This window comes from Protopterus annectens, chromosome 6.part0 (assembly GCF_019279795.1).
Source record: "Protopterus annectens isolate FY-2018-M chromosome 6.part0, PAN1.0, whole genome shotgun sequence".
NCBI classification, from domain to species: Eukaryota; Metazoa; Chordata; order Ceratodontiformes; family Protopteridae; genus Protopterus; species Protopterus annectens.
In genome coordinates this window covers 1,596,003,249-1,596,027,704 of record NC_056737.1, presented here as the reverse complement: position 1 = coordinate 1,596,027,704, position 24,456 = coordinate 1,596,003,249, and the positions used below count along the sequence as shown (strand labels likewise).

The 24,456-nt window shown below is 42.2% G+C and overlaps 1 protein-coding gene across 2 annotated transcripts in view; it reads right to left on the bottom strand.

The window, feature by feature from the left end:
* Positions 1-24,456, bottom strand: part of USP40 (ubiquitin specific peptidase 40) — a 3,368,940-nt gene that overhangs the window by 2,744,045 nt on the left and 600,439 nt on the right. The window lies entirely within an intron of this gene.

Sequence of the window (24,456 nt, the reverse complement as noted above, 5' to 3'; positions counted from 1 at the left end):
ACCCGGAACTGGTAGTGACTGGCTCCCAGCCGGAAGCGGAGAAACCTCCTGGAGCGCCTGTCCATTAGGATGTGGTAGTACGCATCTTTGAGGTCTATAGAGCACATCCAGTGATTTTCTCCCAGAAGGGGGAGAATAGATTGTAGAGTGACCATTCGGAATTTTTCCTTGGGAACTGCCAGGTTCAAGAGAGAAAGGTCTAAAATTGGTCTTAGATCCCCGTCTTTTTTGGCACTAAAAGAACCTGGAGTAGAACCCTGATCCGATCTGGTCTGGGGGGACGGGCTGGATGGCTCTTTTCTTTAGCAGATGGCCAATTTCTGCCAAAGCGGCCTCCCGTTGACCGGGTGGAACGTCTGGGAGGGACTTCAATTTTGGTAAGTGACGAAAAGGGATACGGTATCCTCTGGATATGATCTGGAGAACCCAGCGGTCTGATGTTATGGACTCCCATGCCGCTAGGTGCCCCGAAAAACGTCCCCCGACTGCCTCCAGAGTGGAGCAGCCGGGCAACCCCTCAGGGTTGCTGCGCGGGCCGTTCAGAGAAGGGTTCTCTGGACCCGAAGTTCCTGGGAGCCCCTCTGCCTCTAGGGCGGCGTCCTCCCTGTCCTCCTCTGCCACGGAAGGACTGGTTGTCCGGAGCAGGCTGGGATTGCTGCGACTTCCGGAACCACATCTTCTTCTGACCCTTTTGGTTCCTAGAATAGGGCCTCTGGGGTGCAGAGAAGCGGATTCCGACGGCAGACAGCGTCTTCCCGTCCTTCTCGCTCTGGGTCAAGGTGTCGCGAACGGTTTTGCCAAAGAGGGCAGAACCATCAAAGGGGGCGTTCGCAAATGACGCTTTGAAGGGCTCAGAGAAATCGCAATGACGGAGCCAGGCCTGACATCTAGTGACTAGACCTGCCCCTGCGGCTCTAGCGGCGCCTTCCGTAGCATGGGAGAGTAGCCGCATAGAGGTATTGGTAACTGATCTAAGAGTGGCCATGCGGGTGGAGTGCAGCACTTTGTCCTCCTCCGACATGGACTCTGGGGGAGATGCAGCGTATTCTTTAATGAGATCGAGCTGCATCCTAATAACGTGTGCCAAGTAGTTCAGCGCCCTTACCGAGAAGGTCGCTGAACTAAACATCCGCTTCCCCAAGCGGTCCATCATCAGAGACTCCTTGTTCGGGGGATGGACTGAGGGACTCTCCTGAGCAAGTTCCCTCTTGGTGGCCGCCGTCAACATGGCATCTACCGGAGGCCCCTTACTCCAATGGGCACGGTCAGACGGTGGACTGAGGATCCTGTCGGGCCTCTTAGGGATCGGCTCCACGGTGTCCGGTTCCTTCCACGCCCTGGTGGTAATGAGGTCCACCAGGGGGTTGGCAGGAGGGGACACCCAAGAGGTAGACGGGCCCGCTTCAAATGCCTCCAAGAACACGGACTCATCCGAGGAAGACTTGGGGGCAGACCACCCCCCCCTTATACGGAGCATTTCCATGATGTCTCCAAATGAGACATCCTCGGGGGGTGACCGTGGGGAGCCTTCCCCTTCCTCCAAATCCGTGTCTTCCGTGAGAGACTCGGGGGAGTCAATGTGCCTCCTTTTGCACGTATGCTTGCGAGGAACATCCTCTGGGGGGCTGTCAGAGGACTCCTCGCAAGCAGCAACCTGCAACCTGTTCCAGGGAGCAGCTTGGGGCACAGAAGCGGGCTGTCCCAAGGGCCGGATGGTGGAAGCCTGACCCAGTGCAGAGGGAGCACGAGACGGAGCCGAAACAAGTGCCGGGGGTCCGGGGACCCTCAACAGGGCCCTCTCCACTACATCAAACGCCGAAGGGGAGCCGACCTCGACCAAAGGATCCGACAATCGGCTCCCCCTCGGATCCGAAGAGTGGATCGGAGCCGGCGCCGAAGCACTCGGATTCGAAGGGACAGTGCGCTCCGACACAGATGGTGCCGAAGGAGCACTGATCCCCCCGGATCCGAAGCTCGGATCCAGGCTCCGAGAGGTCGGATCCGATGCACTCGAGGGCAGGGTCGGATCCGAAGTACCAAGTACTATCGGCGCCGACCCACCCCCGGCTCCGAAGCTGCTTGGCTCCAACTGCTCCGAACTCGGGTAGCGGGTCGGAGAAGGAGCAATGGGTTTGAAAAAGGGGGTCGAGCTCCCCCCTAGGGGGGGGGGAGGCAAGAGCACTCCCATCTGCATCTGGGCCTGGATGAACCTTCTCATCATCTGGTCCAGATCAGCATCCGATAGGCTGTACGTTGATCTCGACGAGGCTACCGAGGTAGGCCTTGAGTGCCTCCTCGATAGCCTCAACGGAGATCGGGTCTCCTCCTCCTCAGGTCCCGGTGAAAAACACACTGGAGACCGGAGCCGAGGAGGAGGAGATCCAGCAGACAAGGGGGCCGGGGGAGAAGCCCGCTTGGCTGGCGGGGCCGAAACAGAGGTCTCGGCCCGCCGCTTATGGTGCTTCTCCCTCCGGTCCTTTTTCCTAGCATCCCTCTCCTCCGAACCAGAAACGGGAGGTTGAGTCCCAGGAGGAGGGGGAGCCGGAGAAGGGAATAACCGTGGAGACGGTTACCCCCGAAGGAGCGGAGGTCGGAGCAGAGTCCGGCGGCAAGAGGCCCGCCAAAACAAGCTTGGACCTCCGCTCCTTCAATGCCCTGGGGTTGAACCCTGCACAAATGGAACATCCAGATGTGAGGTGTTCAACCCCCAGGCATCTAACACACCGAGTGTGGCCATCAGCTGGGGAAAGCTTATGGCCACACTCGAGCACTGAGAAAATAGCCTTGGGCTGCTCAGACATCCCAAGCTAACAAATAAAAGTTACTAGAACTAAAGTAAAGTAACTAAAACAAAAATCACTCACAGGCCCAACACACACACTACGCTACCAGCGAGGGGAGGGATATAAAATTAAGATTAAACTCTAAAAAAAGGTAAAAATACAAGAGGGAAACCTACACTTTCACACAAATTAACCAAAAAAATTTAAATTTGACTAATTTAAAGACTGAATATATCACTTAGCTGGAGAGCTGGAAAAAACAATCTGGTCACCATGCGCGGCAAACTAGATCTGGGGTCATGAGGGTAGAGCAGGGCATTATGGGTGAGGGGAGGAGCTGAGAGTTTGGATCCATAGCTGGTAAACCATGCCGGTTCGGATCCGATATCGGATCCATAACCCACAGGTTGCAGACAAATGAATCTCCTACTTCAGATATATTTTTTAAAGACTTTGAATGAATTGTTAAATGAAGGTTTATGTATAAAGAATTATGTAGTGGAATACTTAAATTCATAAAGACGAAGGAAGACAGAACACAGTTAAAAAAAATGGAGACTAACAATATTGAATAATAGCAGTTATAAGCTCTTAATCAAAATAATACATAATACATTTGAAACTAAAATGGGAACTATTACAGAAGATAGCATAAAGAGGAAAGGAAGGATTATCAGGAATTATTACTGAAAGGGAAACTGTGGATGATGTTATGAAAAGAAAAGATTAAGTGAAAATCGCAATAGGAGGCCTTAAGGCATCTGACACAATGGACATGAAACCTCTATGTCAGCATACAGTAATAATAAAGTAAAAAATACTTGTAAATGGCTGGTTAAGCCAAGAGGTACATATGAAGAGAGGTGTAAGACAGGGATGTCCAATAAGTAGTAAACTCTTTGCATTAGTTATGAACAGATTTCTATATTTACATATTTGTACATATGTAAATATTTGTAAATATGTAAATATTTTGTAAAAAAAAAAAAAAAAGAAGTTAAGTACCTACCATAATGTTCCATGTTTGTTGTCCTTCATCTCACCTTCCTTCTTGCTGGTTGGGTCCAGAGCTGATCCTCTGCTCCGACATGTTCGATTTACTATAGCTCGAGAGCTTTTACTGGCTCGAGGCTAATCCTTATCCCAGCATGCATACAGGCAACTACCCAGATCTCATTTGTAATAGCCCACACTAGACATATATAGTAAAAAACTATTTTTTACTATGCTCCTAAGCATTTAAGATAGGAAGGAAAGAGGAACAAAACAAGGCATGGCTAACTAACTTGGTATGTCAGCAGGAAACTCAGCCAGTGTAACCAATAAAGGAGCTCCTCTTGAACCTCCAGGAAGCGGGAAGGAGGGGGGGGGACGCAAGAAGGAAGGTGAGATGAAGGACAACAAACATGGAACGTTATGGTAGGTACATAACTTCTTTATGTTATGCTGTCCCATCTCACCTTCATTCTTGCTGGTTGGGACCGTGTCCCCAGTACCTGGTTCTTTGGTGGCTCACAGGAACACACACTTCAGGACCGTGGAACTAAAGGATGCCCTATTCCGGGAGACCACAGTCATTTTGTAATGAGTGATAAAGGTATGAAGATTTGCCCAAGTTGCTGCTGCACAGATTGAATCTAAAAGCAATTTAGCTTGGAATGCAACAGAGGTGGCTAAGACCCTGGTTGAATGTCCTCTGGGCCTTCCTGGGAGCATCTTTTTAGGCAAATCATATGAATAACTGATTGTGTCCTACAGCCATTTTGATAAGGTCACTTTTGAAACTGGAGAACCTTGTTTGTTGTCAGCAAAGGATACAAACAATTGGTCTGATTTTCTAAGGTCTTTGGTCCTGTGTAAATAAAAACGTACTTGTCTATGAACATCCAATTGGTGGAGTCTATACTCTGCCTTGTTGCTGTAATTGGGGGAAGAACACAGGAAGCTCAATGGACTGATTTAAGTTATACTCTGAACATACCTTTGGCAAAAAGGAAGGAATGGTCCTAAGAAAGAATATCTTTGTGAAAAATGAGATGTGGCGGGCGAATAGACAAAGCATGTAATTCAGAAACCCATCTAGCTGAGGTTATAGCAACCAAGAAGAGGGTTTTCCAAGATAGAAAGTTCAGGGGACAAGATGCTGCCAGTTCAAAAGGTGGCAGAATCATAGAAGCTAAAACCAAGTTTAGGTCCCGGAGGGGGGGGGGGGGGGTTCTTTTACCAGAGGCCGTAAAAGAGTTGTACCTTGTAAGAATGCTCTGCACAACTTATGGGACATGATGTAAGAACCCAAGTCTCCTACATGAAGATGGCAGCTAATTGGACCGTAATAGTAGCTGCAGCTGCCCCTCTTTCGAAGGTTGTGGCTAGAAAGTCAAGAATCTTGTGAACAGGAGCAGTGAAGGGATCAATGTCATTACTCTTAGCCCAATAAAAGAACCTCTTCCATTTGCTAGTATAAATCCTCCTGGTAGTGGGCTTGTGAGAGGACACTAGGATGTGTTGTACAGCTAGGGAAATGTTTGGGAGCCTGGCTAAGACTGGAAGTGGAGTTACCAAGCAGTCAGCTTAAGAGTTTGGAGGGAAGGATGAAGCCAGCCTGACTGATGCATCAGGAGGTCCGGAACTGGGTCCAGTATTCAAGGCTCCAGTTGAAGATGATGGCGAAGAAACAGAAACCATATCTGATGAGGCTAGTAAGAAGTAATGAGGATGAGTTTGTAACCCAGTGACTTTGCTTTCTGAAGTACCTTTGGAATTAGAGGAAAAAGTGGAAGGTATAGCGTAGACCCGGTGGCTAATCATGAACAAGTGCATCCCTGGGTGACTGTCCCGGAGGAGGAACTAGGGCGAAGTAGCTGCTGCATTTGCTGTTGAGGGGAGTGACTAAAAGAACGTTTTTCTTTTTGGGGGGGGGGTTACAAAAAGGGAATTTCGTAACCCCTGGATATTATCGACAGTACCCATGTTTCTCTCATGATAGTTTGCCAGGCTGCTGGGTACAGTGATAGTCTGCCCACGACTTCCTCCAGAGATGGATAGTCGGGTCTCCCTTCAGTAGTGCTGGAAGTGCCTAGCAGAGAATGTATCTCTGTAACCCTGCTGTTGCGGACTCCCTCTGCCACGAGGGTGGTGTCTTCCATTACTGTTTCACCATCTGCCCTTGGGGGAAAAATCTCCACGTGTGTCAGGCGAAGCTCCCTGGGATTTTCGGAACCACATCTTTCCACTCTTCTGACCTTTAGGATAGGCTCTAGAAGGAGTGGAAAAGCGGACTCCTAAGGCAGAGAGAGTCTTGCCATCCTGTTCACACCTGGTGAGAGTCTTTTACCTGAGGCCCGAACAAGGACGAGCCATCAAAGGGGGTGTTGGTAAATGAAGACTTAAAAGGTTCTGCAGACTGACAAAGGTGCATCCAGGAGTGTCTCTGCAAAGCTACTCCAATACCTGTTGCCCTACTTGCTCCATCTGCCGCATAAGAAATGAGCCCCATGGAGGAGTTAACCACGGATGTCAAGGTCTCAAGCTGGGAAGCTGCCCTGTTCGCAACTCCCTCAGCTGTAGGATCTTGTAGGGTATCTCGTAGCTCCTTCAAGAGATCCCTCTGAAGTCATGTGAAGTGTGACAAGTAATTCAGTGACCTGAGAGTAAAGGTCGCTGAAGAAAACATACACTTCCCATACCTGTCCATCGTACGAGACTCTTTGTTGGACGGATGGACAGATGAAGAAGTTTCTGCAAGTTCCTTCTTAGTGGCTGCTGCCACCACCATGGCATCAACAGGGACCCCTTTAGAAAGGAAAGACTTATCCTCGGGAGCAGTAATAAATTTATTTGGTCTCCTCGAAACTGGGTTTATGGTCTCTGGAGCGCTCCATGCCTTTTGACTCACTACAGACAAAAGTGGGTCAAAAGCCAGAGACACCCAAGATGTGGACTCATCCTCAGAAGGGGCTAGGGACTTCCAGCCACCCCTCTGTCTAAGGATTTCCAAGATATCTGAAAAGGAGACATCTTCAGAGGAGGACCGTGGAGACGCTTCCGATTCATCCAAGTCTGTGTCAGAGGTGAAAGACCCAAGGGAGTCTAGATGCTTCCTCTTACATCTTTTCTTCCAAGGGACCTCCTCCAAATGTTTGGGGGAGGTTTCAGAAGAGGTGGGGTCATCCAATGGGGTGTCCTGGGGCACAGGTTCCCTATGCTTGGAGGCAGGAGGAGGGTCAAAGGCAGGCACAGACACCGAGGGAGAAGGAGCCAATGGAGCAGAGGGTGGAACAGTCTCGGGAGACAGCACACTCATCACCTCGAAGGTGCCACGGTCCCAAGTCGAAGGAGTCATCAGCTCCGAAAAGCCCGGAGATCTCCTGTGAACCGGGAGTGATGGCTCTGAGGCCAATGTGAGAGAAGAGCTCAACTGCGCCGAAGCTCCGAGAGGGAGAGTGGGGTCAGACAAGGGTCCGATGCCACTTCCCCTCTCGGAGCCGACGAGAAAGCTTCAGTACCCAGATCCCTCGACGGACTGAGACATCGAGGAGATCGGAGTGGTTGTCGGAACCGATAAAGGAGAAGGAACCATCGGCTCTGGTTACACCACTACGACCTCCATGCACTCCAGCTCCAAGCTCAAGAGAGTCGGAGGAGTAACAGAAGGAGAAGCTGAATGAGCAAATTCCTTATGGGCTGGACTCGATAGTAATTTAGCAAGTGCCTGTGACTTCAGCCTGTTGACCACTCTCTCCACATCATGAGCCAAAAGCCGGGAGGACCGAGAGGAGTGCTAAGAGGACTAATGACTGCCCGCTCCAGGTTGCAGCAGAGGAGATTGTGCAGCAGAGCCTACCGGCTCCAAAGAAGACGACCTTGTTTCTCTTATGGGTCCGGACTGGTTCCGAGGACACAGATGGAGCTGCTGGAGACTTAGCTTTGTCGGAGCCAACACTGGAAGCCAAGAGAGCCGAAGGTTTGTCAGTGGATTTTGTCTGTTCCGAACTTGGAACCGATGGCTTAGTGTTTTTTTCGGACACTTCAACTGGCTGAGGACCCTGAGATAACGAATCTTGAGGGTTCTTGAGAAGTCCACGCAAAATTAACTTTTTCTTTTCTCTCCTGCAGAACTCTCAAACTGAAAGCATGACAGATCAAACATGAGTCCTGCAGGTGAACAGCCCCTAAACATAGTGTAAATTTTTTCCACAGCACTAGAGAAAAACAAAGCTATAATCAAACAGCACACAACTATTAACTACAAGGCTGTAAAGGCTAGCCCATACAACAGCAAAAGAAAAACTTTTTTTTTTTTTTAAAAGGGGAGAAGAAAAAAAGGGAAGAGACTCTAACTTAATCGGCTACTCCCCCAACAGGACAGCCTCTAACTTAAACAGCTATCCCAGAAAGGGTAGGGAAAGAGACAAACCCTCTAATTTAAATGGGCTCAAGGGAAAAGGAAAAAAACAACGGCCAAAAAATACCCACAACAAGAAGAGGAAGGGGTCGTTAGACTAACAGGGGGAAGTATATGTTCTAACGATATAATACAACCACAAAACCTAGAAAAAGGTACAAAGTACTTAGCCTGAGCCAATAGTCGCAATCTCAATGCTGCAAGAGGCAAACAAGATCTGGGTAGTTACCACTAGGCATGTTGGTATAAGGGTTAGCCTTGAGCCAGTAAAAGCTCTAGAGCTATAGTAAATCAGCCGAGTCGGAGCCGAGGATCGGCTCCGAACCCAACTAGCAAGAACGATGGGGAGATGGGACAACATAACATCTGATCATTTGATTAACTGAGAAAAAAGAAAATGCCATACATATGGAAATATATAGCATGAGATGAAGAATTGTGAGTTAGATGATATAAATATAAAAAAATTGAGCATTTACAAACAGAATGTGAAGAGACAGAAGCAGGTCAAAAACAAGCTGATAATTATGAAGAGATAGAATCTGAAGTTGTAAACACTCAAGTACCACTAGTGCAGGTAAATATTTTAGAAGATAAACAAGAACCTAATAATGAAGAAATTAAGAAAATAATAAAAGGATCAGATGTAAGTGACACTGAAAACATGAAATGGAATTTAGTGAAGTAATAAAGAAGTTCTACTGGCAAAAGTGACAGAGAGAAAAAGTACAATTGTGTACACTTACCATAAATGTAGATGTTCGAGTGTATTCACTGTTGCAGTCATTACATTTGGGTAACAAAGTCTTGGGTCTTGCGTCTGTTGCTGTCCCTTCTTCCATAACATCAGGTCGTCAGGGGCATAAAAACATGCAGCAGACGCGCCATTTTCATCAGTTTTTCTTGCCCCAGATGTCAGCTGCCCCTCAAATGGGGAGCAAAAAAAAAAAAAAAAATACACACATGCATGTAATTTAGAACACAAAAATATACCTCCAGATAAAAGCAAATACAACAAAAAGGCTTTTGAGCACAGTAACAGAAAGAAGAGGTATAAAAAGAGAAAAGTAGGGGGCTGGTGGGTGGGTAACCAGGACTGCAACAGTGAATATACCCGAACATCTACATTTATGGTAAGTGTACACAACTGTACTATGTTCTTCGTGTTTCACTGTTGCAGTCATTACATTTGGGTATAATCCCAAAGCTATGGATGGGAGGATGGAATTATACAGCATTAGGAGCAGCTTTAAGGCCCTGCAAGACAGCAGTGGCAAAGCCTGCTCTGGATTTAGAGAAGAGAGGTAAATGGTAATGCTTGGTGAACGTATGAACTGAGCCTCCAGGTAGCAGCTTCTAGAAAGTCTCTGGGAGGAACCCCTCTGAGAAAGGCTGCAGAAGTAGATGCAGCCCTGGTGGAATGGGATCAGATCCCCTTGGGGGCAGGTTTACCATGATGCATGTAGGAGAAATGAATACAATGGCTTATCCATTCTGAAATTGTCTGCTTTGAGATAGCCTTTCCCTCTGCCCCTGCAGCAAATGCCACCAGTAGTTGCTCAGATTTTCTTAGAGATTTTGTCCTGTTCAAGTAGAATCTTAGTTGTCTGTGTACATCCAATGAATGTAGAATCCGCTCCCCCTTGTTCTGTGGATTTGGGAAAAAATGTGATTAAGAGCCACATTGGATACCAATTTAGGCATAAAGGATGGATTGGTCCTGAGCGCTACCCTGTCCGGGTAGAAAATAATAAAAGGCTCCACTGCCATTAGAGCCTGTAGTTCTGAGATCCTTCTAGCTGAAGTGACTGCTATAAGAAAAGCCGTCTTCCAAGAGAGAAATTTTATGTCTGCAGTAGCAGCTGGCTCAAAAGGAGGTAGGGTGAGTTTTTCCAACACAAAATTGAGGTCCCATGCAGGAGTTGGTGCTCTACTGGGAGGTCTTACATTTTTGGCACCTCTGAGATACTGCTTTAGCAGGGGATGAGAAAAGAGGGGAGGCTCTGTGTTGTAATGAGCTGAAATGGCAGAGGCGTGGATTTTTATGGAAGAGAAAGATAGGCCCTTGTGAAGCATCTCAGTTAAATATTGCAGAATCTGAGGAATATTGGGCATTTCTGTGCTTATTCCTTGTGCCTGATTCCAGGCACAGAATCTTTTCCATTTATCAGCATAAGATTTTCTAGTGCTAGGCCTTCTAGCCACCAAAATGACATCCATCACAGGTTTGCTGAGAGATGTAACTGGTGAAATTAGTTGATTAGCTATGCTGCAAAATTCAGAGTTTGGAGCAGAGTGTGTAGAATTTGAAAGTTCTGCTGAGACAGTAGATAAGGTGTCTGAGGCAGATACCATGGAGGAATGTGTGACATATTGCGTAGGAGCGGGTACCAGTGTTGGCGAGGCCAGTCTGGAGCCATCAGAATCATTTTTGTTTTTTCCTGACTTTTAGTAATACTTTGGAGAGCAAAGGCAGAGGGGGAAAAGCATAGACTGATAGGTTTTTCCAGCTGAAGGATAGAGCATCCACTTTCCAAGCTTTTTTGTGATGGATTCTTGTGCAGAATTTGTCCAACTGATAGATCTTTTTGCCTCAACCCAAAACTATGTCTGGGCTCCCTCATTTGCATGTCAACATGCCGAAGATTTGCGGATCCAGTTTCCATTCATGTGGGTCCATAAAATTTCTGCTTAGTTCATCTGCCAGAGTATTTTGCTTTCCTGGCAGGAATTGAGCTTATAGATGTATTTGGTAAGACAAGGCTATGTTCCACAAAGCCATGGTTATTCTGCAAAGTGGGTAGGAATGGGTACCCCCCCCCCCTGCTTGTTTATGTACCACATGACTGTCGTGTTGTTCGTCTTTATCAGTAGTTGTCCTGGATGAAGAAAGTCCTTGAAAGCTGTCAGAGCATTCTGTACAGCTAGCATCTCTTTCTGGTTGATATGCAGGTGCATTTGATTTGGGCTCCATTCGCCCTGAATGCATCTTCCTGCCAGATGCGCCCCCCCAAGCATAGTCTGATGCGTCTGTAGTCAGGGTTTGGGTGGCAGGGGGTGGAATGAATGACAGTCCCTTGTTTTGGTGACAGGCCTCTGCCCACCACAGGAACTTTTGCTGCAGGCAAGGAATGATAGGAATCATTGTTTCCAGGCTGTGACAATGTTGACTCCATAAGCTTTTTAGGTACCATTGAAGTTTCCTCATATGCAGTCTTGCATATGGAATTAGAAGAATGCAGGAAGCCATGAACCGCAAGGCCTGCAGAATTTGTCTTGCAGATAACTGGGTTTTTGTGGCCACTTTTTTGAAGTAAGTCATCAATTGGATTTGTTTGTATGGCACGAGGTAAGCCATCTGGGCAGTTGTATTCAAGCTTGCACCCAGGAATGTAATTTTTTGAGAGGGTACCAGCTGTGATTTCTTTTCGTTTATGGTGTACCCTAGGCAAGTTAGAAGCCTTTTTACAAACGCCAGATGCTGTAGAAGAGTGTCCTTGTTTTCTGCCTGAATTAGACAATCGTCCAGATAAGGATAAATTTGAATGTTTTTTTGTCTGCAAAATGCAATTACTGGTGCCAGGCACTTTGTGAAGACCCAGGGTGCAGTAGATAAGCCAAAGGGCAGTGCAGAGAACTGGTAATGCAAATAGCCTGCTTTGAAGCGGAGGTATCTTCTGCAAGATTCCCTGATTGGGATATGCAGGTAAGCCTCTTTTAAGTCTAGTGTTACCAACCAGGCATCCTTGCCTAGCATAGGCAGTAACTGTTGTAGAGTCAGCATCTTAAATTCTGGAATGTCCAGGAAAGTATTTAGAATGGATAAGTCCAGAATTGGATGCCATGATTTGTCTTATCTGGGTACCAGGAAAAGTCTTGAATAAAAACCTTGTCCTTTTTCCTTTTCTGGTACTGGTTGAATAGCCCCCATATCCATGAGGGACATAACTTGTTTCTGGGCCTCTGCCCACTGATTTGGAGGCAGATCTGGCCATCCATTTGGAATTGGCAATGTGTGGAAATGAAATCTGTATCCCTGGGATACTATATTCAAAACCCACTTGTCCTGGGTAATTAGATGCCAATTTTGTGCATGAAGTTTTCCCCCCAAAGAGGCTGCCAAAAGATAAGTGCTTGGAAATGGCAGAGGAAAGTCATTGAGACTGTTTACCGTAGGGGGGGGGTGCCTTGCTACCTCCAGATTTGGAGGTGGAGGCACCCCATTGTTTTGTTTTGTAAGTTCCTTGTGACTGAAACCTGGAGCCTTTGGAGTGTCTGGGTTTGACCTGAGTGGCTCTGGTGGGTACTGGAAAGGACCAATTCTTAGTAGGCCAGTGCCTACTGAACCTGGGTGGCTGCACATGTAGGAAATCTTTTACAGTTTGCATATATTTAGCTTTGTCTTCCATCTTTTTCAAAACTTCTTCTGCCTTATTACCAAATAGACTGTCCTGTTGTAAAGGAGCATCCAACAATTTTGCTTTAACATGATCAGGCAGATTTTGCTCCTTGAGCCAGGCATGCCTTCCTATCACAGATCCAGTTACAGTGGCTCTGCAAGAGGCCTCCAAGGAATCAAAACCACATTGAAAGTATGCTTTCCAACTTGTTCAGCTGAATGCAATAAATCCTGTAACTCTATTTTCCACACAGTCAGAAATCAACATAATTTTCTGTTTAAGTAAGCCCATGACATGCTGTTGATATTTAAGCATATGAAATGGTCAGTAAAGCCCTGATTGTCAGGTTGCAGATGTGTAAACCTTCTTACCCCCATCTATCCAGCACCCTGGAGTTTCTATCAGAAGGGGTAGGATTTTTAGCAGTAGAAGCCTTAACACCCTTGGGACCCTGAGAAATTGCTTCACGGTCAGCAGTAGGGTTTTTAAAAAGAAATTTGTGGGAGTCAGGAACCCTGTAATATCTGTCTGGCTTACTAGGAGCCGGAGGCAGGGAATCAGGAACCATGCTGGATTCTGATAAAACATCATCAACAATGTCTAGAACAGGAGGTATAGCCAAAGGCCTATGCTGAGGAAGGAGGAAATCCTTAAGCCTCTTTTTGGATTCTGAAAAATCCTGACTCTCCCAATGAAAATGTTCCCTTAAGGTATGCAAAGATTCTCCAAAAGAAAAATCCTCAGGAGGAGAAGCAGAAGGGATGGATTCTTCTGTATCAGAGTCCTCATAAGGTGGAACAGAGAGGAATCAGAAGAAATGGAAACCTGATCTGAAGATTCATAATCAGTGCTTTGCCTAGGCCTCTTGGCAGGAGGGGGTTGGGAACCCCTGATTAAGGTAATTAAATCCTCAGCCATTTTGATCATTTGTTTTTAAGCATAGGGGCCTGAGCACGTGGCCCATGCATCGGTTTTTTAGACACAGAAGTTGGATTTGGCCTTGTTTTTGAGAATGGCATTGGTTTATTATACAAATCTTTAGGCCTGAAAACATCCTCAGAAGCCGGTGCCTGCTCCGCGGCTCCGGAGCCATCTAAGGGAGAGACATCCATAGGTTCAATACTTGAAGTGTCTCGTGGCATACTGGACGCCGAATGGGTCTCAGTAGAGGCCTGCGAATCAAAAATAGCACGTATAAGGGGCTGCGAAAGTGCACCGGAGAACCGGCAACTGGCTTAGGAGAAGCTTCGTAGTTGGTTTTGGACCTCGATGGTCTGTCTCTGTCTTTTTCTTTGCGTTTTTTGTGAATTCCGGTAGTTGGATTGCTAACTGATGACATTTCTGGATAGTTAAACCTTGAGCCAAAATATTTAGATGCAAAAATATACCGACGCTTAATAGTGCGTTGGTTAAATTTAGCACAAAACCGACAGCAAGGCATGTTGTGGTCAGGGCCTAGGCAAGGAATACAGTACAAATGAAAATCCTTAAGAGGTATTTGCTTCCCACAAGTAATACAATTAATAACTTTTACTGACATCGGTAAGGAGCAACAAAAAGTTTCCCCAATGGGGTACTTAGCTTTAGGTTGAAGACTTCAGTTCTGAAACTCGAAAATGAAAATTTCAGGTGTCGGCCAACTGGCACTTGCAAACTGCTTCTGCTTCGGGCACCGCTCGGCAAGAAAGACTGATAGAAATGGCGTCGGCTGCATGTTTTATACTCCTGACATCATGGAAGAAGGGACAGCAAACGACACAGGACCCAAGCCTTTGTTATTCAGGCCGACTGAGGGCAACCTGCTAGCAGATAACCCAAATGTAATGACTGCAACAGTGAAACATGAAGAACATCAAGGACAATTACAGAAAGTCGTAAGAAAGAAAAGAAAGGGAAGGATAAAAGGAGAAAAAAGAGAATAAAGAAAAGTAATACCCAAATAAGACATTTCTACTTGCAAAAGCTTAGCTATAAATGTTAATAGTTTGAAGCATTCAGTAAGAAGAATAAGTATTACTGACTGGTGCAAACAGCAAGACAGTGACATTATTATTTTGGAAGATTCTAGATTCTTAACTAAAGAAGAAAGTTATCAGACTTAAGCATGGTGGAGAAATAATGTAGTCTGGAATGTAGGTAAACAGACGTGTTCTGGGATAGTGATTTTGTATAAAGAAACAGTAAAAGTTTTAGATATTACTTATGTAATAATGGGTACTAAATGTAAGATAAGAAGTTTTAAGAATTATTGCAATTTATGCATATGTGACAAAAAAGAGAAGATATGTTCAAAAATTTGATTCAGTATGTTTCTGTAAACATTGAAATAATTATGGTAGGTGACAAACTGTAACTGAAGATGTCAAAGGAAAACTATGATATTATAAAAGTGCAGGAGATTATGAAATATGGGCATCTTAGGAGAATTTGGGACAAGTGTACTTGGATTTATAGTAGAGGAGAACACAGAACTGAAATAGATAATTGTTTATGATCAGCTGGGTTGTTGCCAGTAGAAGAGAGTGCTTTAATAACTTGTTTCTGATCATAAGGTTATCTGGATTAGAATGAAAGTGGACAATGAATTTATAAAAACTGGAGAAGGGATTAAAATAATAAATGAAGGTAAATGGGAGAAATAGGAAAGAATAACAGAAGAATCCTGTAGGGATGTGGGACTTTTATAATAATTGGTCAGAATGGTGGCTGTGTTTTAAACAAAAGTACAAGAAATGCTTTATGTGATGTGAACAAGAAAAAAATAAAGAAAATTGATGTATATCAAGTTAACTAATGAGACATTTGATAGTCTAGAAAGAAATGAAGATTTTTTTTTTATTAAAGAGCAGGAATTATATAATTTGAATAAAGACAAGATTAAACATTTACTATATAAATAAAGATGTTTTCTTCATGGGAGAAAAGAAGAAATTGCATCCTATTAAAGTAAATTTATTAAAGAGGACAAATGTATAATGAAGCTATAAAGGGCATTTCAGAGCAACACAGTTAAGGCTCCTATACATAGCACAATCAGAAAACTGTAATTCAAAGTGGAAAGAGATGATGATGAAACAGGGAAGAAGCTCAAGTAACAGGAGAGACAGGGAATTTGGATGCAGACTTTTAAGGAGAACAATAATCACATAGAATATTAATTTCATAAAGTAGCAGAAGGTATTCTAAGAACTAAGCAAACACAGGAATGGAGAAAGGAGATTTTGCTGATAGGGATGACTGCAATTAGGGATACAGACAACAGGGAGCAGGAATATATTGGAGAAAATTGGCAAAGGAAGCAAGGTACTGGGAGCAAATAACTAGAGAGGGAAAGGTAATAGTATGGAAAGACGCCAAGAACTTATTTGGACTGCAGCTTACAGACTGCCTTCCCTATCAAGGATTGATATCAGAGTATATGCAATGAGAAATAAATAGGAGGGTGCTAAATGAAAGAACAGAACTGGTAGAGTTTTTAGAAGAATCTAGAAAAGAAGCTGCCATTAAGAAAGGAATAATTAGTAGAGCATAGAAAGTAGTGCATGATAACTATAAGAATCAATCACAGCAGGTTAGGAAGGACTGGGAAGACACTGGATAAGCAATTCACAAAAAAATGAAGGGATATATGTATGTCTCCCAAATATGCAACAAAATCTAGAAGATTTGGGATCTTTGCCTGGAAGTGTTTACATAGGTATTCTACACCCCAAGCAGACTCCAAAGAATTTTTCCTGAGATAGACAGCAAATGCTGGAGGTGTGATGGAGAAGAAAGAGGTAAGTGGGAGCATATTTTCTGGGAGTGTAATGAGTTGGCCGATTTTAAAGATTCCCTACAGACTGCTCTCCAAGATGCTGGGTGAGCAAATTGGAGTAACTAGGGAAATTATTTTTTGACCTATGATACACAATTGGAATTACAGAATCAGAATTGCCTAGACATAGTAAGACCTTCCTGAATTTAATTATGATGGCTGCCAAAAAAGCAATTATTAGAAAGTGGAAATCATAGTTTAAACCCAACATTACTAGAAGTAAGGAAGACAGTAACAGAGATAAAACAACTGCAGCTGGGAACTTTAGAAAAAAAAGTAGGAGCAAATTACATAAGAAAAACATGGAAAATGTGCGATCAATACATGCACAGGAAGAACAAAGTTTAAAAAAGGCAGGATTTGAATGAGCTATGTGATAGTTGACTGGCAATGACTAGATATATTAAAGCTGATGTATAATGTTTGCAGCTACAGTTATGTTGGTAAGGTTTGTACTGTATAATGTTTGCAAATGAGATTGTGTTGCTATGGTTTACTTTTATTTACATAAATATAAGACTGCCTGTGTCATACATGATAATTAATAAAGCTGTTTCTTGTTTAAAATAGTATAATGAGGCTAATGAAAGATAAAGCTGGTAGAAAATAGAATAAAATTATGGAAATAAAAAAGTATATAAAAATTTAAAGGGCAAATTATTCAAATTAATGAATGGAAGGTATGTTGAGTCTGATGAAGCCTGAATAGGTGAAAGCGCTAACTCGTTTTTTACAAATAAACTTTTAAACCATTTTAGAGTGTTCGGATATCATTCTACTACAAGTTGTGTAGTTGTGGATATTTATTGCAAGAGAATTTCGTCTCTGCCTGCTGTGTTCCACTTCTCCGTTCTTGTTGCTATATCCTTTTATTTTAATCTACTGTGTTTGGAGAAGTGGTTAACTCCACGTTCCTGTCATACCTTTTGAATACTTTCTAATGGTGTTAAATTGTTGAACTAAGGATTTCCATATAAAGAATTATGTAGCGGAGTAATTCAATGTACACAGAAGAAAGGTTGAAAAACTGAAATTCAAAATTGGAGACCAAAATAATACAGACTAAAAATTGTTTATGAAGATTTTATAGAGAAGAAGGGAAATTAAAGTTATAAATAAAAATATATATGCTACGAAAAGGAAAAGAGCACAATAATTGCTTCAAAAACTGAACCACAATACTGAAAACAGGAAGAGAGAAATGGACACACCACAGCCATTATATGCAGTTTTTATTCAATGAAATTAAGCTCTTTCATCAAGTGTATACCAAAGACTTCTTCAGAATTAATCACATAATAATCAACAAACGTTTAAAAATAACTCTGGACTTAGTCACATGCTGGTGAACAGCCAATAAAATACTTAATGTTTTTCTTAAAAAGACAAACATCCCTACCACTCAGTGCAACACTAAAGACTGGTACGTCAAACAAGAAACGCTAAGAAACATGAACAAATATGCAAATATAAATACAAAAGATGCCTAATGTTACCTAGTAATAAAATCAAATCATGTAGGTTGATAAGCACATTCAAAACTATTACTGAAACTTTAAACAACATATGACTTGAAGTTTTAAAATACTGGAGACAAACTTTATCATTAAGACCTGGATGTGAACAGGCATTCAATTTAATCTGCCATTTCAGTTTTTAAGCTTCTATCAGGTCAGCCCATGGTTCCCCCTGAGATTTTTTGTAACACTATCAATCCCTACAAATTCAAAACATGTTTAAAAAGTGCATTAATGCTGTGATTCCTTATGTCTAAAGAGTGTTCACAGATGCGGTCCCTCAATCTCTTCTCTGTTTTCCCTACATAAAAACAGTTACAAAGTTTGCATAGGGGTAAATGTATAACCCCTCCAGAGTTGCATGTGCAGTGAAAAGATGTTTTTACCAGGCTGTTATTGACCGTGACAGTATTTCTCTCTAAAATAAACTTGCACTAATTGCAGGAACTGTATTTAAAAGTGTCCTGCTTTTTGCCAGAACATTCCCGCCGGTTGTCATTTCCCTTCTCTAAAACATCTTTAATAGCTCTATCTCTTCTATACATGATGTGTGAACCATCTCCAAACAGCTCAATGTATCCTTCAAAACACTTAATAACAAAAAATGGTATTGTGCTTAGCTGTATAGGTAGTGTAAAATGCCTGGGTAAATGCCCTGTTGGCAGACTTGAGATTAATAACATAACCTGCCTTACATCCCCCTTCCAAACATAATTATTTATTGGCATTTGTTTACCGGGATAGTCCACTGGGCCAAAAGAACCCATTTTCATTGGTGGCCCGGGGAGAAAAGCTCCACAATATCACAATACATAATAATTAGAATACAATGTAGAATAAGACAATTTGGATATACAGGCAATATTACAAAACAGACAGAAATATACAAAGCTCACATGACAATAAATAAAATGTAAAAATAAAACTGAAAATAAAACAATTTGGGTATACAAACAGTATTAGCAAACCAATGGTAGTGTGCAAATACATTGTATGTACAAAATTGTAATGGTTAAAAGTCTCAAACTAGTAGAGAGATTAATTTACTGAGGTCTAGGGGTAATGTAATGAGGTAATGATATCTTGGTAATATACTGAAGGCGTTTTTGCTTAATAGGTAGAGTGGAGAGAAAGGTATGTTTAGATGAGAAAGGTGAGGGTGGACAGAGAAGGACAGAGATAAATTAGAAGTATTGACTAGAGAAAATATGGTTTGCAGGGGTATAGATGTAAATTAGAGCAGGAGCAAATATGGAATTCAGAAGGTTAGGTTATAGCTGGATGAGAGTTTGGACAATTACATTGCCATAGGGTAGAGAGGTGATGCTGCAGAGATTTTTTTAAAGATTGAGATGCTACTGGAGGTTCTGATAGTTCCAATGCTTGGCAATACAGAAGGAATCAAGCAATTTGCCAGCAGGAACTTTAGGTATGTCCACTTGCAGAAGTTGTTGATTTTCAGATCCAAGTGGTCTAATTTGGGTGGCAGTGAGTTAGGATGGAAGAGGGGAGGGCAGTCTAAGGGTTTATAAATATTTTTTGAGCTGTGATGAGCTGTAGGTAGGTTAGCTGGTGTGAGAGTTCTAGCCAGTTGTGATTTTAAGGCAAGGCAATGCAATGATGGGAAGAGTGTTTAGCATTGGTGGCAAACTTGGCTACCTTGTTGTAACAGGATTCCACACTTGGTTTTTAGGGTAGAGTGGATGTTGGTGAGGAGAGGAGCGCCATAGAGGAGTGAGGGTAAGAGAAAGATTAAGGCAAGTGTTCGCATAGTGGAGTTGTTAAGGTAGTATTTTTGTCTATATAGGGTGCCTAGCTTATAGTTTTTTTTTTTTTAATGTTATTCTGGATGTGGAGGTCAAATGTCAGGTTTTCATCGAGGATGACTCCTAGCAGCTTGGTGTGGGAGACAACCTCTATGGTAGAGTTGGTTTGTGAGTAAATGGTGGTGTGACTGACAGTGTCTAGAAAGGAAATAAGGGTGGAAATAACGGTTTGCATAACCCCCTCAAATGTTTTTGTTGTTACTTCTCCACATAAGTTTTGGAAAAGACTTGTTGGGTAGCCTTGGGAGTGAAACATGTTAATTTCTGAGCCTCTATGTTAAATGTGTCATCTTCTGAAACCATGTTTGTTAACCTTTCAAACCGTCCCTTAACAATCCCCCTTTTTTTATGTTTGGAGTGGGAACTAGAACAGTACAATAAACTGTTGGAATAGGTACACCTTCTATAACCGTTACTTAGCAACATCTTATTGACTACATCCTTAAAGGTTTCCACATTTAAATAATTAATAAACATATTACTGTGAGAAAATGTGAACTTCAAAAAAAGATGTAGTCATGCTAAGATAATTTATAAAAGGTCTCAATCTCAGCTACAGGATTATTCCAAATAATAAACAAGTCATCTAAAAAAGCTGACATATAAACCCCAGGGTGGTGGGTGGGTTAAATACTTCAAATAAGTATTTTTTTCTCCCATTGCAACATTATTATGTTGGCAAATATAGGGGTACAGGCGGCTCCATAGCCACACACACATTTTCTGCAGGAAGCATTGTCTACCAAGAAAAAAAACTAAGTTGTATTTGAGTACAAGTTCCATTAAAACATCTAGTGTATTAATATCATTGTTACTTAAACCTGCAGATTGTACTAGAAAGTCATATACCACTCCAATCCTGTGTTGTGAGGAATCATATTAAAAAGATTACTTATAGTTGTAGTAATAAAGGTCACATCCTCAGAATACCCAATTTTCCGTAGTTTTAAAAGAGAGTCCTAGGAATCTTTACAGAGCTGCTCAGATTTATCAAGGTAATGCTTCAACTTAGTATCAATGTGTCTAGCCAGGGGGGTGGAGCTTAGATATTCCGGCATTAACAATAGGTCTCATGAGGGGGTCAATGAGGTCCTTGTGAATCTTTGGAACCCCAAAAATTGATGGTACAATTGGAAATTTAGTATACAAAAACATCCAGGTAGCATAATCAACCTGTCCCTGTTCAAACATGTCTTTGATCAGCCAATCGACTTTAGCATATGAAACATGCACACAATTCAAAGATGATTCTTCATAAATGTTACTGTCAAATAAGTGTGCACTCATTCTGTTCATATAGTCAGTGTTATCCATTAAAACAACCCCCCACCCATCTTTATCAGGTTTCATTACCCTTACCCTTCTGTTGTGATTGAGTTTAAGTAGTGCGTACTCAAATTGTAAAAGATTGAGAGCAACTTCACAAGATCTAGTTCGCACAAGTTCCCAAGAGTCAAACTTGAATAGCTTTGCCAACACAATTAAGGGTGGGGAAAGGGGGGGGGGTTAAAAACATTGGCCATATGTAGTTCATTTAGTGTGTAATCCGTGTTACTGCTATTGTACAACATTTTTAAGTTTAACTTTCTTAAGAACAATTTCAAGTCAATGATCAAGTTTGCAATATTTGTTTTGGTAGTGGGGATAAACGTATGCTCCTTACTTAACAACACTGCATGTTCAACATTAAAAACCTACTGAGAAAAATTATATATTTGAAAATCACCTGTATTGTTAGATATAATCTGAGGCCCTGTGTCACCAGAAAGGGTAGATTCAGTTTCTGCTGAAAAAATGGACCAGTTCAAGTCCTTCTGCTCTGATTGTTCATTCTCCCTCTGTTCCGTTGATAACATGGGCCTGTACCCGTCCTGGTATAATTCTGTTGCACTCATTGTTGGTTCATCCAGTTCCTTATTCTTTCCGAGCATCTCAGAGGTTCCCGAGCTAAAAGGATGAGTTTGTCACCTGTTTCATCTGCTGCATATTGCTCATCTTCAATGACCTCAAGGTCCTGTTGTTGAAAATTACCTGATCTACTTAGTTTGGGATACTCTGAATTGTTGGAATAATCCAACCAGTCACGTGCAAATTTCCTTATACTGGAGACAATTTTATCTATGTCCTTGAATATACTGTTGTAATGGTCACCAAAGTTATCAAATAAATTGTTGCTGATGAATTGATCTAGTTCAGTAACCTCCCACACCAAGGCATCTATAATGTGCTGGTTGTACTTAACAAGCAGTTCCAAAAGCTCATAGCCCTGGCAGTCAAAGAGCTCAAGCAGTTCTTTGTGGAGAGGAGAATTTAACTCCAGACTGTTAGAAAATTTCCAGTTTCTCGCCTAATTTCATTGAATAAAATTGCATATAATGGCTGTGGCGAGTCCGTTTCTCTCTCGCCTCTTTTCGGTATTGTGGTTCAGTTTCATTTGTGGTTCCTGGTCAGTTGTTGAATAACTGCTTTTACTTCTTCACAAAATGGTAGATGTTTTATTCAAGAATAATAAAGTAAAAATTATGGTAGGTGACATAAGTAGCGTTTTTTTTTTTTTTCGTTTTAAACAAGAAACACCTTCATTAAATTAGCACTTATGACATAGACAGTCATACATTTATATAAATGAAAACAAACCATATTGACATAATCTTACCTGCAAGCATTATACATCACAAACCATACTGACATAATTTTAGCTGCAAACATTATGCACCACTTATAATCTACCCAATCATTGTTAGTCAGACATTATAGAGCTCACTCAAATCCTACCTTCTATCTCATTCCTCTCCTGTATGTATTGTTCCCACAATTCCCATTCTTTTATGTGTAATTTGCTCTTACCCTTTTCTAAAGATCCAAATTTCAGTTGCTTTATCTCTTTAATCATTTCCCTAGATACACCAATTTGTTCACCCAGCATCACTGACAGAGCAGTCTGCAGGAAATCTTTGAAGTCTGCCAACTCATTACAATCCCAGAAAGCATGTTCCCAATTATCTCTTTTTTCCTCATCACACCTCCAACATTTGCTGCCTACCCGAGGAAATTTTTTCAGAGTCTACTGCCTACCTGAGGAAATTTTTCCAGAGTCTACTTGTGGTATAAAAATACCTATGTAAACATTTCCAAAGCAAAAATCCTACATCTTCTACATTGTGTTGCATATTTGGGGGACTTACACATATCCCCCATTGTTTTTTTTGTGAAATGCTTATTTAGTCTCTCTTCTCAAACTTTTCTAACCTCCTCTGATTGACTCATAGTTAACATGCAATATTTTATATGCTATACTAATTACTTCTTTAACAGCAGCTTCTGTTTTAGATTCTACTAAAATCTCTGCCAGTACTGGTCTTTCATTTAGGACCCCTGTTTCTTTCTCTTTGCCTATACCCCAAGATCAATCCATGATAGGGAAGGCCATCTCTAACCTGCAATCTAAATAAATTATTGGTGTCTTCCCATTCTATTACCATTCCCTCTCTAGTTATATGCTCCCAATACCTTAGTCCCTTTGCCAGTTTTCTCCAATAAATTCCAGCCCCCTCTTGCATATTGGCTGTATCCCTAATTGCATTCATCCCTATCAGCAGAATCTCCTTTCTCCATTCCCATGTTAGCTTAGCTATAGAATACATTCTGCTACTTTACAAATATAATATGCTGAATGATTATTGTTATTTTCCTTAAAGCTCTGCATCCAAAATCCCAGTCTCTCATTGTTTCTTGAGCTTCCCCCCTGTTTCATCATTATCCCTTTCCAGTCTGAATTACAGGCTTCTCCTTGTGCTATGTATACGAGTCTTAACTGTATAGCTCTGAAATACCCCTTCAAATCAGATAATCCCAATCCGCGTTATTCAACTGGAAGAATCAGTTTATCCCACTTGACTCTTGCCATCATCCCCTCCCAAATAAGCTCTTTACTAATTGTTATCCACTTCTCCTCTGGTTGATACAAATATGCCTGACCTGGATATAAAAGTCTAAAAGGACTAAAAACATTTTAACTGCTTGTATTTTACTATCCATATCAATATAACAGAGCTTCCAATTTCTAACTTTTTCTATTATCTTTTGTTTAGTCTCTTTCCACATATCCTTAGCTGCAACACCAGAATCATTTTTAATCCGCACTCCTAAGTGCTTCATTTTATCATGTCCCCATGAATATGGATATTGCTGAACCAATTCTTGTGTTGGTACATAATTTACCACTATTGCCTTTGTTTTAGCTTCATTAAATTTGCATCCCAAAAAGATTTGAAATGGTCTCAAAATGTTCCACAATACTAAAATGTCCTTTTCTTGTTCTATCAGATATAAAATAATATCATCTGCAAATACAGACAGCTTTTCTTGACTACAATACCAATTATATAATTGAATTTCTGAGTCCCTTACTTTCCTTGTCAATGGTTCTAAATATAATGCAAATAACAAACGGGAAAGAGGACACCCCTGCCTGGTTCCTCTGCTCAAGCAGAAACTATGAGAGGGGAACACACCCAAATTTTCACCTCCAATCCCTCATATAGCCTCCTAATCAACCTTGTAAATTTATCAAGGAATGCAAAAGCTTCCATTGCCCTGCTTGAAGTCCCAGCTTACTCTGCCAAATGCTTTCTCTGTATCAAGACCCAGCAAAAGCAGTGGTATTTTCTTACATTCTGCTTCCCTCTCGATCACCAATATTCTGTTAA